The sequence below is a fragment of the Pleurodeles waltl genome, chromosome 6, assembly GCF_031143425.1.
Source record: "Pleurodeles waltl isolate 20211129_DDA chromosome 6, aPleWal1.hap1.20221129, whole genome shotgun sequence".
In the NCBI taxonomy this organism is placed as follows: domain Eukaryota; kingdom Metazoa; phylum Chordata; class Amphibia; order Caudata; family Salamandridae; genus Pleurodeles; species Pleurodeles waltl.
This window is the reverse complement of record NC_090445.1, coordinates 1017806673-1017821598: the sequence shown is the minus strand read 5'-3', so window position 1 is coordinate 1017821598 and position 14926 is coordinate 1017806673. Positions and strand designations below refer to the sequence as shown.

Here is a 14926-nt window from a genome sequence, read left to right as displayed (position 1 = left end):
GTGATGCAAAGGGTGACGGAGGTCTTGGATCTCAGTTTGTCCTCAGTGGCAGTCAAGACTAATATCTTGACAGAGGTGTTACAACTGGGAGTCTCCGCCTCAGAATGCTTCTTGTTTTCAAAAAAGCCCTCACAGACGTCCTTCTGGGGACATGGTCCAAACCAGGCACAGACGCTCCTGTGATTAGGACGATTGCCTGCTGCCACCGCCCCATTGCAGGGGACCCAAACATCCTCACTCTACACCATACGCTGGAGAGCTCAATGGTCCAAGCCTTTACATCCCAATAAATCCTGGCGCATTCGCTACTGCACCATAGTATAGGGAATCCAAGAAGCTGGATGCTTTATGGAAGAATGATGTTTTCTGCCACCAGCCTGGCATTGTGGTTCGTGAACATAGCATGCCTTTTGGGCTGCTATTGCCGTGCTGTGTGGGATATGGTTACGCAGGTGCTGCCATTAGTCCTTGAGGAGGCCCGGGTCGTATTGTTCCAGACTATTGCTGACGAGAGGGATGCACCCAAGTTCTAAATCCATTGTGGGCTGGATACCACCAACTCACTGGGCAGATCGGTTCCGTTGACGGTGGTTTTGAGGTGCTACACCTGGTTGATGATGACTGACTTTTCTGGGGCTGTACAGTTATCACTTGTGGACGTTCCCTTTGATGACTTTCTCTTTGGCGATGAGGCTGATTTGGCTATGGAACGCTTTAAGGATAGCAAGGCTCATGACAGGTCCTTTCCATGGCCCCTTGTTACCCACAATCCATCTTTCGCTCCTTTCGTGGTCATGGAAGGGCTTTCCAGAACGGCTTACCCTCCCAGCCACCATGACAAGCATGCTTTCTAGCCTCTGCATGCCTGAGGGCTTGGTGCCCTCACACCTCGTGTGTCTGGCAGCCAGCAATCTGGCATGTCCACCCCCCCGGCAGCCTCCAAACCATCCTAATCTCCCCTCATACCATCATGGGCACCCAGTTGGCAGCAGGATTTGCCATCATCTGCCCCACTGGCAGCCCATAACATAGGACACATGGGTTTTGCAGGTCGTCTGAAGGGGCTACTTCGTGACTACCTCTCCACCCACCCCCCCCAATGCCGCCAACTTATGACAGCCTAATGGAGGATCACCTATCCCTTCTCCACCAGGAAGTAACAGCTCTCTTGGCCCAAGGAGCCATAGAGAGGGTAACGACGTCGGAAGTAGTTTGTGGTTGCATTTTCTGCTACTTTGTGGTGCTCAAAAAGGAGGGAGGCCTTTGTCATATCCTAGTCTTGCACCCTCTCAATTTGTTCCTCAAGAAGGAGAAGCTCAAGATGTTCACGTTAGCTCAGATCCTGACTGACCTAGACCCAGTAAACTGGATGGTAGCGTCGGACTTTCAGGATGCCTATTTCCTGATCCCCATCCTGCCTGGCCACAGACATTACCTGCAGTTTGCAGAAGCCCACAAGCACTTTTGGTTTACAGTGCTAACTTTTGGCCTTACCAGCATCCCTCGGATTTTCACCAAGGTGATGGTGGTTGCAGCTTATCTGCGAAGATCAAGGGTCCCAGTCTTCCACTATCTTGACAACTGCCTGTTGAAGGCGGGCTCACCATAGGCTGTCATCTCCACCTCCAGACTACGCGGAACCTCCTGCACTCATTGGGGTTCACTATGAACATGCAGATGTCACACATGCCCCCCTCTCAGACACTTCCCTTCTTCATAGCTGTTGTGGACATGGAGCAGTTTCGGGTTTATCCTCCCAAACTGCGAGTCCAGGATATTCAGGCTACAATACCATTGTATCAGCCCCTAGCCTGGATTTCAGTGAGACTGACTCTGAGGCTGCTGGGGCCTATGGCCTCCTGCTCCTACTAGACACATGCCTGCTGGCATATGTGGGCTCTGCAGTGGGACCTGAAGTTCAAGTGGGCACAGAATCAGGAGAATCTTTCTGACATGGTTCAGATCTCGACGGTACCTGCGACAAACCTGCAGTGGTGGCTTACGGACTGCAGTTGGGTCTGATCCCTCTCCCTTCCCCAACCAGATCTGACTGATTTGTCACTCCTGGGATGGGGCGGCCATCTCAGAGAGGTGGAGAACAGAGGAGTCTGGTCTTGGATGGAATTCAGACTTAATCCGTTGGGGCTCTGAGTGATCCAAGTGGCATTGAAAGTCTTTCTGCCATCCATCAAGGAAAGGCTAGTGTAGATATTCACAGACAACACCACTGCAATGTGGTGCTGCAAAAAACATGGTGGGGGTAGGGTTGTGGACCCTAGATCAAGAGGCCCTGCTTCTCTGGACATAGCTGGATCATCAGGGCATTTCCCTGGTGGTTCAACACCTAGAAAGTTATCTGAATGCCAGGACAGACAAACTCATTTGCAGTTGCTTAGCGGTTCATGAATGGCTTCTCCATCCAGCAGTGGTGCACTGTCTCTTTCAGTGGTGGGGAGATCCTAGGTTAGATCTATTTGCCTCGTCGAGAACGTGCAATGTCAGCTGCTTTGCATGCTGGCCTTTCCAAGGCGACACTCTCCCTGCAGTGCTTTTCATCGAGAGTGGAGCTGAGGCCTCCTTTACTCCTTTCGGCCCATAACACTTCTGCCCAGAGTTCTCAAGAAGATCAAAAATGACAAGGCCCATGTCATCCTTGTGGCTCCATACTGGGCATGGAGAGTCTGATATCACGAGGTCCTGAGCATGGCCATCGATCCTCCGAACAGGCTGCACGTTCCGGAGGATCTTCTGTTGCCGCATCGGCGGAGGGTCTTCAACCCAAATCTGTCCAGTCTTCGCCTTCTTTTGTGGAGATTGAGTGGTGACAGTTGACAGTGTTTGACCTTCCTCCCGAAGTCTGTGATATCATCTTGGCAGCCAAGCTTCTTCTCAAAGATGGTATACGCCTTCAGTTGGCAAATTCTGTAGTGTGGTGTTTAGAAAAACTAATTGATCTCCTTTCTGCCCCACTTTTTCAAGTCTTTCTTTTCATTCTCTCCCTTGCCCAGCAGGGCTCTGCTCTGGGCTCAATTAAGGGCTACCTTTCTGCTACCTCTGCTTTTTTTGAGGTTGCCATAGGAAGCCATTTCTCCTCGGGTCCCTGTTAGACATAGTCTTGAAAGGTTCTTTTCCCTCCTTCTCCATTTATTATGCCGCATTAGGACCTTAATCGTGTCTTTACTTTTCTGATGTGTGCTCCCTTTAAGCCACTTCATAATTGCCCTCAGGCTACTGACTAGCAAGACAGCCTTTCTCGTGGCAATCACAAGTGCCCGCAGGGTCAGCGAGCTTCAGGCTTTATCTTCCTAGCCTCCTTACCTCACCATCTATCCTGATGAACTGATGCTTTGCATGCTCCTTTCTCCCGAAGGTGGTCGCTCCTTTTCGCGAAGGCCAATCCATCACCTTGCTTACTATTTATGCTCTGCCTCATCCCTGTAAGGAAGAGAAGCGGCTCCACCATTTGGACACCAAAAGGGCATTATTGTTCTACCTTGACCACACACAAAAGTTCCAGGTGGGCCTCCAGCTGTTCGTGGGGTATGTTGGAGCGAAGAAAAGAGAGGTTGGGCAGAAGCAGGCCATCTCCAGATGGATCATCCTCTGTGAAAGAAGATCTGCCATGCATTGGCCAAGAAGCAGCCTCCTGAGAGCTTGTGAGCTCATTCCACCAGAGCTTAAAGCTGCGACCATTGCGTTAGCACGCAATGTTCCTCTCTTGGACATCTGCCAAGCAGGAATGTGGATAGGGCCTCATTGCACACATTTATGAATCACTGCTTCCTGGACAGAGCAGTCCGTTGGGACGGACCCTTGCCTTTTCGGTCTTGCAGGACTTCCTCATTTGAAATTGGTGCACAGACCCACCTCCGGGGAAGGAATTGCTTGAGTATCTATTCTAAGGTAAGGAATCTGCAGCTAGAAATCTCTAGCACATTAACAAGTTACTTACCTTTGGTAACACCTTGTCTAGTAGAGACTATATCTAGCTGCAGATTCCTCTCTGCCCCACCCACCCTCTCTATTCTAGGAATGGATTGTTAGCAACAGGACTATTACTTTTTCAGGGCCCTAGTTTTAGACACCAGTGGTCAGTGTTCTTCATGGTTCTGCGCTCACGAAAAAAAACATCGACGCGCCTGGGTGGCACCTAAATAGGCAGCGCAAATGTAAATTCTGTCGGGGACAATGCCACGTGGAGCCAAACAACGCCACCTACAAACGTGCAGGGGTACTACTCATGAATAATTTCCGGATACTGTTGTGACGTCTGAGGATAATTTTAAGATAGGAATCAGCGGCTAGATATAGTCTCTACCAGATAAGGTGTTACAAAAGGCAAGTAACTTGTTCTTCTAGTGCGCACATCCACTGGTGCTTCTTGGCAGTAAACAGAGTTAAGCCACCATAACACTAATTATTACTGTATACGGTTATAAGCATATCTGAATACAAATATTTTAAGATTTCTCAAGCCTCTTAATCAAGTTTCAGAGAGAACCATTAGAACAGAGCGAGAAAGCGAGAGAGCTGCTTGAAGAAGCTTAAGAAATGGCTCTTCCTCTGTGAGATGGCAAGCAAAGTTTAACAACCTCGAGAAAGAACTTTCCAGCTGAGAGTAAAGTGTGAGTGGGGCTTTGCGTCTTAAACTTTTTTCTAAGAAAAGATCTAACCTGACTGTGTTGGATAATCAACAAGGTTCTGAATTTAATTTTCTGAGCTACTGCCAGCCATTGAAGCTGAAGGACAATGGGAGGGTGCGGTCTTTGAAAGTTTGGTATTAAGACCTGCTACATTTTCACTAAGTGGTCCACCTATTAATTGTCTCTTTGGCAGAGCTAAATAAACAAGAATTTTCATAGTCCAGTCTAGACTGAAATAGAGACGAACCACCTGTTTATGAATCACAAAAGGAACGAAAGGACGTACTTTCTTTAAAAGTTTCATATAGCCAAAACGGGTGGAAGTAGCCTGAGAAATTTGGGGTTTAAATGATAATTTTAGATCTAAAATTAAACCCAGGTTTTTCACTCATCTTACAGTCGAGGGTAAAGTACCCAAAGTATCAGGCCTGAGATATCAATTCCATTCTTCAGTGGCCTGCTTAGTAATTATTACCTCTGTCTTTGCAAGATTTAGTTTAAGGATGATTTTCGTCCGATGAGAAGAGTATATTGTGTGATATTAACGATTATGCTTTATAGTAGTGGAGAGGGGGGGTCTCCCTAATTGAAGTGTGTTGTACAAGTGATCATCACTCTAATCCTTCAGCGTAAATTGAACATCAAATGATTTGAAGTCAAGATGCTGTAGTGTTTTTCCTTGTGGTCTAAGGGACATGGGAGGATTTCCATTTTGTTTAGTTTTGTCCTGCAAAAAACAGGTTGTACTTTGTTTATTAGTATGACTGGGTTTTTCATTAGGAAAAAGATTTATACAAACATAAATAATTAATTCATACAGACTTTCAAATAAACATTGCAACATTTAATTCTGGCTGTAATTATGCATGGTATTAAATTAAATCCAAGAGCTTAGCTAACGGTACCTAGTTCAGTACTTGAGAGTCCATGAGGTGTTCCCAGATTTTTGAGTATTGTTTAATCACTGGTGAATCTTTAAAGCTCTGTATTGTAATATCTGATAGAGGCTTGTAGTTGCAGATTCATTACCTTAAAATTTCCACCACGTGTCAGACTGGATCCGGAGATTTTTCTTCGAGTAGTACCCTTGCGCGTAGTTAGGTGGCGTTGGTCGACTCCACGGGCGTCGTTGCCGTTGTGGTCGCTGTGATGACATCTGGGTCGTATATAAATGCCGCCTCAGCATGGTGACATCAGTTCTTTTCTTTCCGCGCTACGTGCTGATCCGGAGAGAGCTACCCTAGCTCAATTTTTGACTGACTTCAACACTTTTGTCGAGTTTTTTATGAAGTTGTTTGTGTGTCGAGGATGTCCCTGAAGACCGGCTTCAAGCCTTGCGGGGCTTGTCACCGCATGATGTCTGTGACGGATCTGCACCAAGTCTGTTTCTGATGCCTGAAGCGCGACCACGACCTGAAGTCTTGCGCCAAATGTAGGACCATGCACCCTTAAGCTTATGGCGGCCCAGCGCTCGACTCTGCATCAATCCCGGTCTCGCTCAAGAGGAAGGTCTCATGACCGCTCACGGAGTCACCAGCACTCGTCATCCTCCATGTCGGGCCACTCAAGTAAGAAGAAGAGGAGGAAGTCAAAGAAGGCTAGGCATCCTTCGACTTCACCCCATTGCTCGGCTGAAGTGATGCGGTTGGAGCGTCGACGTTGTAGTCCTTAGAGCCTACTTCTGAGTCCTCTCCTGATTTTCCGGGAGCTGGAGCGACCCCTGCCCAATTGAAAGAATTCTATGAGGCCATGCTTCTCATTTTTCGGCAGTCTGAACCACCTTCGGTGCTTTCGGGCCCTGGGTGTTCATCTGGGGGCTCTGTGGGTTCCGTGTTGGTGGCTATGGCCCCGGCCACCAAGGTCCCCTCTGGATCCACTACCAGATCCGTACTGATGCTGGTCGTACCTTCGAGACCTTCCCCAGCACCGCTTCGACCGGTGGTGCACCTGACGTCGGTTGTGCCCACGATCAACGTCAACCCGATCCTAATCCCCAACGACTCTAAGTCGGAGCGGCGTTGGCTGACGCCACCCTCTTCTTCGATTGGGTTTCTTCACCCCGGGTTGGATTCAGAACCTTATTCTTATGGGTATGAATACGGGAAAGGATTGGAGGAGTCCCTGGACTCTTATGAATACCAGGATGACCCTAATACGGACTGGGTACAGAAATTGGGCGAGGCCAGTGGTCTGGATACTTCTCCAGATGCTGGTCTGCTTTTTCCTCCTACCGTGGCTAAGGCAGAGGAAGCAAGCCACTTATTCTATGATGGTCAGTAGGCGGCTGAGGTCCTTTGACTCTAGCTGCCTACAGTAGAATTCGGGTCTAATCTCCTGATTTAACCAGGGGGCTTCCATATCTGAGCTTCTCCTTCCTTTCGATGAAGCCCTCACTGATTTCCTTCTGGGTACTTGGTCCAGACCCATCACAGGGGCTCCTGTGAACAGGACGATCGCTCGCCACCATCGGCCCACCCCGAACAACCTTAAATTCCTGTCCTCACATCTGAGAGCCTTGTTATCTAGGCATCCATCCTCGTCATGTTGCGCATTCCCTTACACACCTCCGGATTGAAAATCAAAGAGACTGGACCAACTTGGGAAGAAGATGTTTACTTCCTCCAGTCTGGCATTGCAGTCAGTGAACTCTGCATGCCTTTTGGGCCGTTATACTCCCTCCCTGTGGGATACATTCGCTTATGTCTTGCCGCAGATAACAGAGGAGGCCCAAACTATCATCTCCCAAGCAGTTGCTGACAGGAGAGGCGCATTGAAGTTCACTATTCAATGTGGGCCAGACTCTCTGGGTAGATCGGTTGTGTCGACAGTGGCTTTGAGGTGCCACGCCTGGTTGAGGACATCTGGTTTCTCTGGGGGATGCCCAACAGACCCTTATGGACATGCCCTTTGATGGCACCCGTCTCTCTGGACACAAGGCGGACTCCACTTGAGAGGTTCACAGATTCAGAGTCTATGGCTCGGTTCTGCGACTTTTCGACTGCTCCTTGTCCCCACGAGTCGGCCTTTCGTTACTTTGGTATCCACGGAAGGGGATCCCTGTCATGTCTCTTTCCCAGCCACCGTGCCACCAATGCTGTTCAGCCACTGCATGGCTGGGGATGCGGAATCCCATGGGCGCGTGGGACAGGGACCCAGAAGTCTGCCCAGTCCACCCCTGCCACTGCTGCAGCCTCCAAGCCTTCCTACCCCGTCCCCCCAATCCAGACCAGTTGGCAGCAGGATTTGCCATCACCTGCCCCACTGGGAATCCATCACTGCTGACAGGTGGGTTTTGCAGATCGTCTAAAGGGGCTACTCCCTCCTCTTCGAGACTGCCAGATCTCAGAGGGATCTGCGAAAGACCTACAGTGGTGGCTTTCGAATCAGGATTGGGTCAACAGCAGATCCCTCTCCCTTTCCTAACCAGACCTGTAACTAGTGACAGGCACGTCACTCTAGGGATTGGGTGGCCACATGGGAGAGGCGGAGATGAAAAAGCATTCCTTCCCTCTCTCACAGGGAAAGTGGTGCAGGTGTTCATGGACAACACTACCGTCATGTGATACTGCAACAAACAGGGCAGAGTAGGTTCCTGGACCCTTTGTCAGGAGGGTCTGCGCCTCTGGACATGGCTGTCACATCAGGGCATTTCCCTAGTGGTTCAACATCTGGCGGGCTCTTTGAATGCCAGAGCAGATGAACTCAACCGTTGATGCATAGCCACTCACGAATGGTGTCTCCATCCGGAGGTGGCACAAGGGCTCTTTCAACAGTGGAGAGAGCCTTGGTTAGATCTGTTCGCCTCCTTAGAGAACGCACAATGTCAGCTGTTTTGCGCATTGGGAGTTTCCAAGGCGGCACTCACTCGGCGGCGTTTTCATCTTGAGTGGGACTCAGGCCTCCTTTCCACTTATGCCACTTCTGTCCAGAGTTCTGAAGAAGATCAAGAACGTCCAGGCCCAAGTAATCTTGGTGGCTCCGGACTGGGCACAGAGAGTATGGTATCTAGAGCTACTGAGCATGGCCACTGATCTTCCACTCAGACTGCCCCTTTGGGAGGATCTTCTGTCACAACAGCAGGGGACGGTTCACCACACGAACCTGTCTAATCTGTTGGCATAGATTTGTATCTATCCAATTAGATATCTATCTATATATATCTATCTATCTACATCTATATATTTATATATATACATATATATATATATATAGATGTAGATAGATAGATAGATTTTGGGTGTAATCCACCCCCCCTTTTTTAAATCCACTAGCATCCCCTTTTCTCTACCCTCTCCTGAACCCTAAGTTCCCTTTACCCCTTTTACTGCCCCTCCCTGAACCGCAGAAACACCTAACCTTCTCTATCGCTATCCAACCCTGCATCCTAAAAACCTATACCCCTTTACTTCTACCAGCCCGAAAACTAAAAAGCTCTTACCCCCCCTTTATGATCTACTGTCCTCTGAACCCTAAACATCTACTGCTACCCTCTACTGAACCCAAACCCTTAATATCCCACACCTGCACTTGCCCCTTAATACCAACAATGTACCATCCTTTGCCTCTACCCTCCGTTGTCATTATCTATCCCGTAACCCTTAAATAATTCTTCTTTTAAATGGCATAGATTTTTTTTTCAAGTAAAAACATACTTGTGTGCTAAAGTTCTGGCATGCTAGGCAACATCCTGTGGGGTAAAGGCCACAGGGTAAAGATTGCATACCCATACTAACAGCTCTGGAAGTTCCACCACGAATACTCAGTGCTGTAGGCATTGAAAATGCAGTTTTCCCATTAAAAATGGTTCAGTATCTACGCATATCTGGTGAGGATTCAGAGCATTAAATTAACTAATGTACTGCAGCCAATAAGTGTCCCCTACCTCCAGTTATTGGCCTGGCCTTAAACTCTCATTGTTGCTTCTGTATTTTTGCTGCTCCTCCAAGTCCATTTCAGCACCTTCCCCACTTCACCTCCAGCCAACTCTAGGATTCCCCTAGAGCTTACTTCCCTGACCCCCTCGTCTTCTCTCACTACACAACAGACAGAAGTATCCCTCCTTTCTTGGATAGCTTTACCATTTACTAGCAGACAGCTTTTAAATTATCTCCTTCCCCACCTCTATCCCATCATGCATCACAGCGACTGTCCTGTTATCCACATGAGCATTATCCATCTGCACCTTTGCTTCTGCTGAGTCAAACCTTGGTCACCTCTCTTGTATAAAACAGTTTCCTTATTTGCCTTTTGCAGATGTTCTTCAACCACGTAAACTCTACCATGTGCATACTACAACCTGCCCGGACTGCCCCCACCAATTCCTGGTGTATTCAAGTAGACACTCTCAATATCCATAGTTCATTTTCTTTATCTTGGCCTTGAATTTACAATGTGCTACCTCCCTAACTCATTGACTCCTCTTTACCCAAGGTTGTATTTTTACCACTTCTCAGCGGTAATCATCCTGGCATCTTTGTAAGAGGGTGTTGACCCTCCATTGTGAACTAAGAGCAGTCCTTTTCTACCATTGTCTGAATAAGTCCTCAAGAATAAGCTCCTGTTGTCTAAAGCCACAATGCTCTCACTCACATTAGTTGTTTAAAACAAATGTAATCAAACTTACAGACTACGGAATTGCATCTCTCCACTTAGGTAACTTTTAACCATACAGTCTTTCAGCACTACCTTGATTTCTGTTCACTAGAGTTTCTTCTCAAAATGCTTTTTACTATAAATGTACTTGTCGTAGTCCTCTTCCTGCTCTTGGTATGGGAGAGTGTGGAAAACAATTGTGCCAGCTTCTTCAGTGCAAGTCTCTCCATGAGTTTGACACTGATAATTTCAAGAGAGGATAAAAAAAAGAAATCTATAGTGACCCTATTACTCTTGATTATAGTCTTGGTCAGCGTGTTCAATAATGTGTACTTGATTCTGTGCCTCCATATTCACCAGTTATGCTTTCTAGGGATCATAGGTTATCACATCATAACTAAAATCCTGGGATTGAGTCAAAAACTGTTCTTTCGATGATGAGTGCTCAATGAGTTGCTTGCATTTCTGATGGATACATCTACCTGTGGGTTCCTCACCTCTTGAATATCCCCAATGTGGCATCGTTCTATGGAAACTTGTCTTTACAGCTCTCCCATGTCTACGCGGACGTCATAATGTCCATGACTCTGCATGCAACTCCGTGTGACGTCATCGGAGCCATAAGAAGCCCTGGTCGGTGTATGTACGTCAGTTCCCTTTTTTCTGTGCCTCCGATGCATAACTGTTAGTTCAATGGCACATGTGGCTGTAAAAACATGCTCTTTATACCCCAGCCTTCTAGTGTTGGGTTAGAGTGGTGCAGTTTATTTTTCTTCGAAGAAGTGGTTTGACTCATGAGATCAAGTGACTCCTTCTCTTGTGATATTGTGCATGGGCATAGACTCCTTTGTTAGATTGTTTACTCTTCATCCAGTTCGTACGTGTGTGCCTTTGCGCTGTCTGTCGACTCAGTTTTTTCAATCTCTCTTTTCTGTTCCAACAGTATTGTATTCGATCGCGCTTCTCCTATCTTAGCGTTGTCGTCATTTGTCGGTTTCATGTGACTCTGGCACTGACTGGAATGGTTTCCCGGTGGAACTAACGCGTTTTGCTTCTTTCTTCGGTGCCGCACCAAGTTCCCGCAAAATGACCAACACCTTGCATGCTACCTGTGTCTCTCTGCAGACCACAGCGAGGTCCACTGTTACGCCGACAAGTCTTTCTGGTAGAAAAAGACCCTTTGAGATCAGAGAGCTCGTAGGCTGGAAATGGCTCCGAAGGCGATGGACGACACCTCAGATTCTTCGGAGAGGAACTTGCCTCAGGAGGAACCAGCACAGGAGTTCGACATCGAAAGGCAAGAACTTCTCTCTGCCCAGTGCATGAGTACTGTGGCCCCTGCTGTCATACACAAATCCTTCAAAAAGGCCTTACAGACCTTCATAGAGGTTGCCAGTCCGCAAGTGGCATTCGGCATGGTTGGTACCGGGAAAGTGTTTTGGCCATCCCGCCTTATGGCCCAACACCGAATATACAAGCTAAAGTTAAAGGCAAAACATCAGCTTCGACCTCGACAGCCTTGGGACCAAGATGTTTTTTCAATATCTATCCGAACCTCTGGAATGATCAGACAGCACCAGCTTCTATCTTGGTGGTGACCAAGCTTTCAAACCACAAGCCTTCAGCCCTGAAACCTTTGGAGCTGGCACCTGTTTAAGCAGAGATTCAGGCCAGTCCTCCACTAGCCCTTCTCCGTTCAAACTGTTTCCTGAAAAATGGATGCTACACAGTGCAAACTCCAGATTCAAGAAGGTAGAGGGTAGGATGATAGCCACACCATCCTCTCCTGTGCTCCCAAAGAGGAAACTCTTTTCAAGAGGTCCTGGACGTCCCGCTCCTCCAAAGAGGACGACAAAGGACAAGGCTACTAGCCCACCACGACAACCTTCTCCAACACCTCCACCTCCTCCACTCTCCTTCTCCTCCTCCACTAACTTAATCACTTCCACCCCCTTCCCCTCTTCAGTCTCCACCTCCCTCACCCACACAAGGAGATGATCCACCTCAGGGGTCACCACAGGATTTTACTGAGGGTTTAGGGGGCCTTCCTTATGACGCAGACCCATGGGATGCTTATGGCCCTGATCCTGTTGCTTCAAATTACCTGGCTCATCTTTCATCGCTGGAGGACGCCACATCCTATCAGCCAGCAAGTGATTTGTAGGACAGCTGCATTCCACCATGTAGAGCTGCACAAGGAGCCCATAGAGCAAGACTTTTTTTGTTCAACACACTTTCCTCCACACATAGGGATACTCAGTTCCTCCACATGCTCCCTGGCATGCTTCGACATGCATAGGATATATTTAAGGAGCCTGTGCGCTCCAGGGTGATCACCCCATGGGTGGACAAAAAGTACAAGGCAGCTTCTTCTGATCCACTCTACATCAGGGCACAGGTACCACCTGATTCAATTGCAGCAACCACCGCCCCTAAACAAGCTAATAGCCAAGCCACTGGGGACTCTGCTACCTCAGAAAAGGAGAGCAAAAGGATTGATACCACAGAGAAGTGGGTGGCGGCACAGTGCGTGAACCATTGGTACATTGCCAATTCGCAAGCCCGTTTGGCCCGATACAATTGGGCCCATTTGGATGAAATGGAAGACTTACTACAGCACCCCCCTGAGGAACGCCGTAGACTTGGACAACAAATTGTCTCAGATGGCCAAACCATAACTAATAATTCCATCCGGTGCCCTTCGATTTGGCAGACACTGGATCCCGGGGAATAAATACCACCATTCTTGTAAGAAAGCATGCCTGGCTTTGGTGCTCTGGCTTCAAACCTGAGGTCCAACAGGCAGTTCTTAACGTGCCTTTTGATAAGAGCACCTCTTCGGACCATAGGTGGATACCACACTAGAAAAGCACAAAAAGACACCACCACTGCCAAGGCCATGTGTGCCTTTCAAACTCCCATGCAGAGGGGGACACATCCTCCACAGCAGAGGCTTCCATCCCACATAGACAAACCCAAACCTCTTATAGTAGAGTTTACTTCAGAGGCTCCTACAGGGTCTCCAATAACAAGGAAAGAGTAAAGAGCACCACCACACATGGATCCTCCTCTACTGCTAAGCAGTGACTACCTTCACCTTCCCCCAGTCATTCAACACCTGTTTGGGGAAGACTCCAACATTTTCACACCATCTGTATTCCATCACCTCAGACCAATGGGCCATTATCCAACATAACTATTGTCTGGAGCTCATTACCACACCTCCCAATATTCCCCCTTGCACTCACAGGGTCTAGAAGTAACATTTAAACCTCCTCAATTAAGAGGTCCAAGCCCTTTTTCTCAAGAGGGCCATAGAACCTGTTCCATATCAACAGCAAGGCTCAGGAGTATACTTCCTGATTCCAAAAGAAGGCTGGTATCCCAGACCAACACTGGACCTCCGACCTCTAAACAAATACGTCCTCTCAGAACACTTCCATATGGTCACTCTAAAGAAGGCAAGGTTGTGGAATTCCTATTGCTGAATGCCCAGAACATATTGTTTAGAGTGAAGGACATCATATGTTAATGCTGTTCGAACTTGTATTTATGGTTGATTAATACAAAACCTTTATTATTAAGGTGGGCACTCTAAATAAACTTTGCAAGTTCACGCTTCACTACCGACAGTGGTTCCATTAAAATGTGTACCCACACATTTGAAAAGTTTAACAATAGAAGAGTATGTATAAAGCTCCCAGAGTGCTCTTTGATTAGATGGAATAATTTGAAGAAGCTTGTAAGCAAGATAGATGATTGTTAATTTCGAAATAAATGTTCAGAAAAAAATGCAAGTAGGAAAAAAGTTTTTCTAAGTTAGTGAAATTGTAGGTACTATTTCTTTGAGGCATCATTTAGTAAAATGTGTTGATGCATAGTAATAATTCCCAAAAATATTCCTAATGGAAAAATCAGTGTAACCAATTTTCAACAAAATTATGGGAAACATGAAAATAAACCAGCACTTGCAGAGCCAACCAATCCGACATAGGTGCTTAATCTTTTGGTTTTGTCAAAGCGTATCTTGTTTTAACATGGATTTTGTAACACTTTATTGTTGTGGGAGCTGCCAGGCCCTCACCATTGTAACAAACAATGGCAAAAAGCAAAACAAATTTGGTTGCAAAAAGCACACATTGCCACACTAGTTCCTGGCACTGAACAAAATTACTGTGTGTGCCAATATGCTTCTTTCGGTAGAGCAGAATGCTATCCACTCATGGTGAAGCCAGCTGATAGACTGAAAGAGAGAGAAATAAAATTTGAATAAAAAAAAATGTCTTTCTTTGACATACCGATTCCCCCTGCACATCAAATTCAAAGTCCTCCTTCACAATTCACTCTCCGCATTCCCAAATCTCATCTCCAGCCACTACGAGTTCAACTTTACCAAGGGGCAATTTTGAACGCAGAGTTAGGGCTAGGATCCCCCAATCCAGCCCACATCCAGAGTTTTCAGGCACTTCTCCCTCAGTTTCAACAAAGCCAATACTTCACAGCCAGGTCCATTATGCGTCTGCTGGGGATAAAGACTTCATGCAGTGCCAAAGTTCCCCATGCCAGACTACACATGCATCCACTACAGCAGTGCCTATCTCGCCAGTGGCCCCAGTCACAGGATCTCCTCAAGGATTCAGTAGACTGCCAGACTTACCGTACTCTGCAATGGTGGAACACAAACAACCTCC

General features: G+C 47.3%; 2 protein-coding genes across 2 annotated transcripts in view; one reads left to right on the top strand and one right to left on the bottom strand.

The window, feature by feature from the left end:
• Positions 1 to 14926, bottom strand: part of SMIM1 (small integral membrane protein 1 (Vel blood group)) — a 402844-nt gene that overhangs the window by 39316 nt on the left and 348602 nt on the right. The window lies entirely within an intron of this gene.
• The window catches only part of LRRC47 (leucine rich repeat containing 47), a 127966-nt gene that overhangs the window by 88485 nt on the left and 24555 nt on the right, over positions 1 to 14926 (top strand). The window lies entirely within an intron of this gene.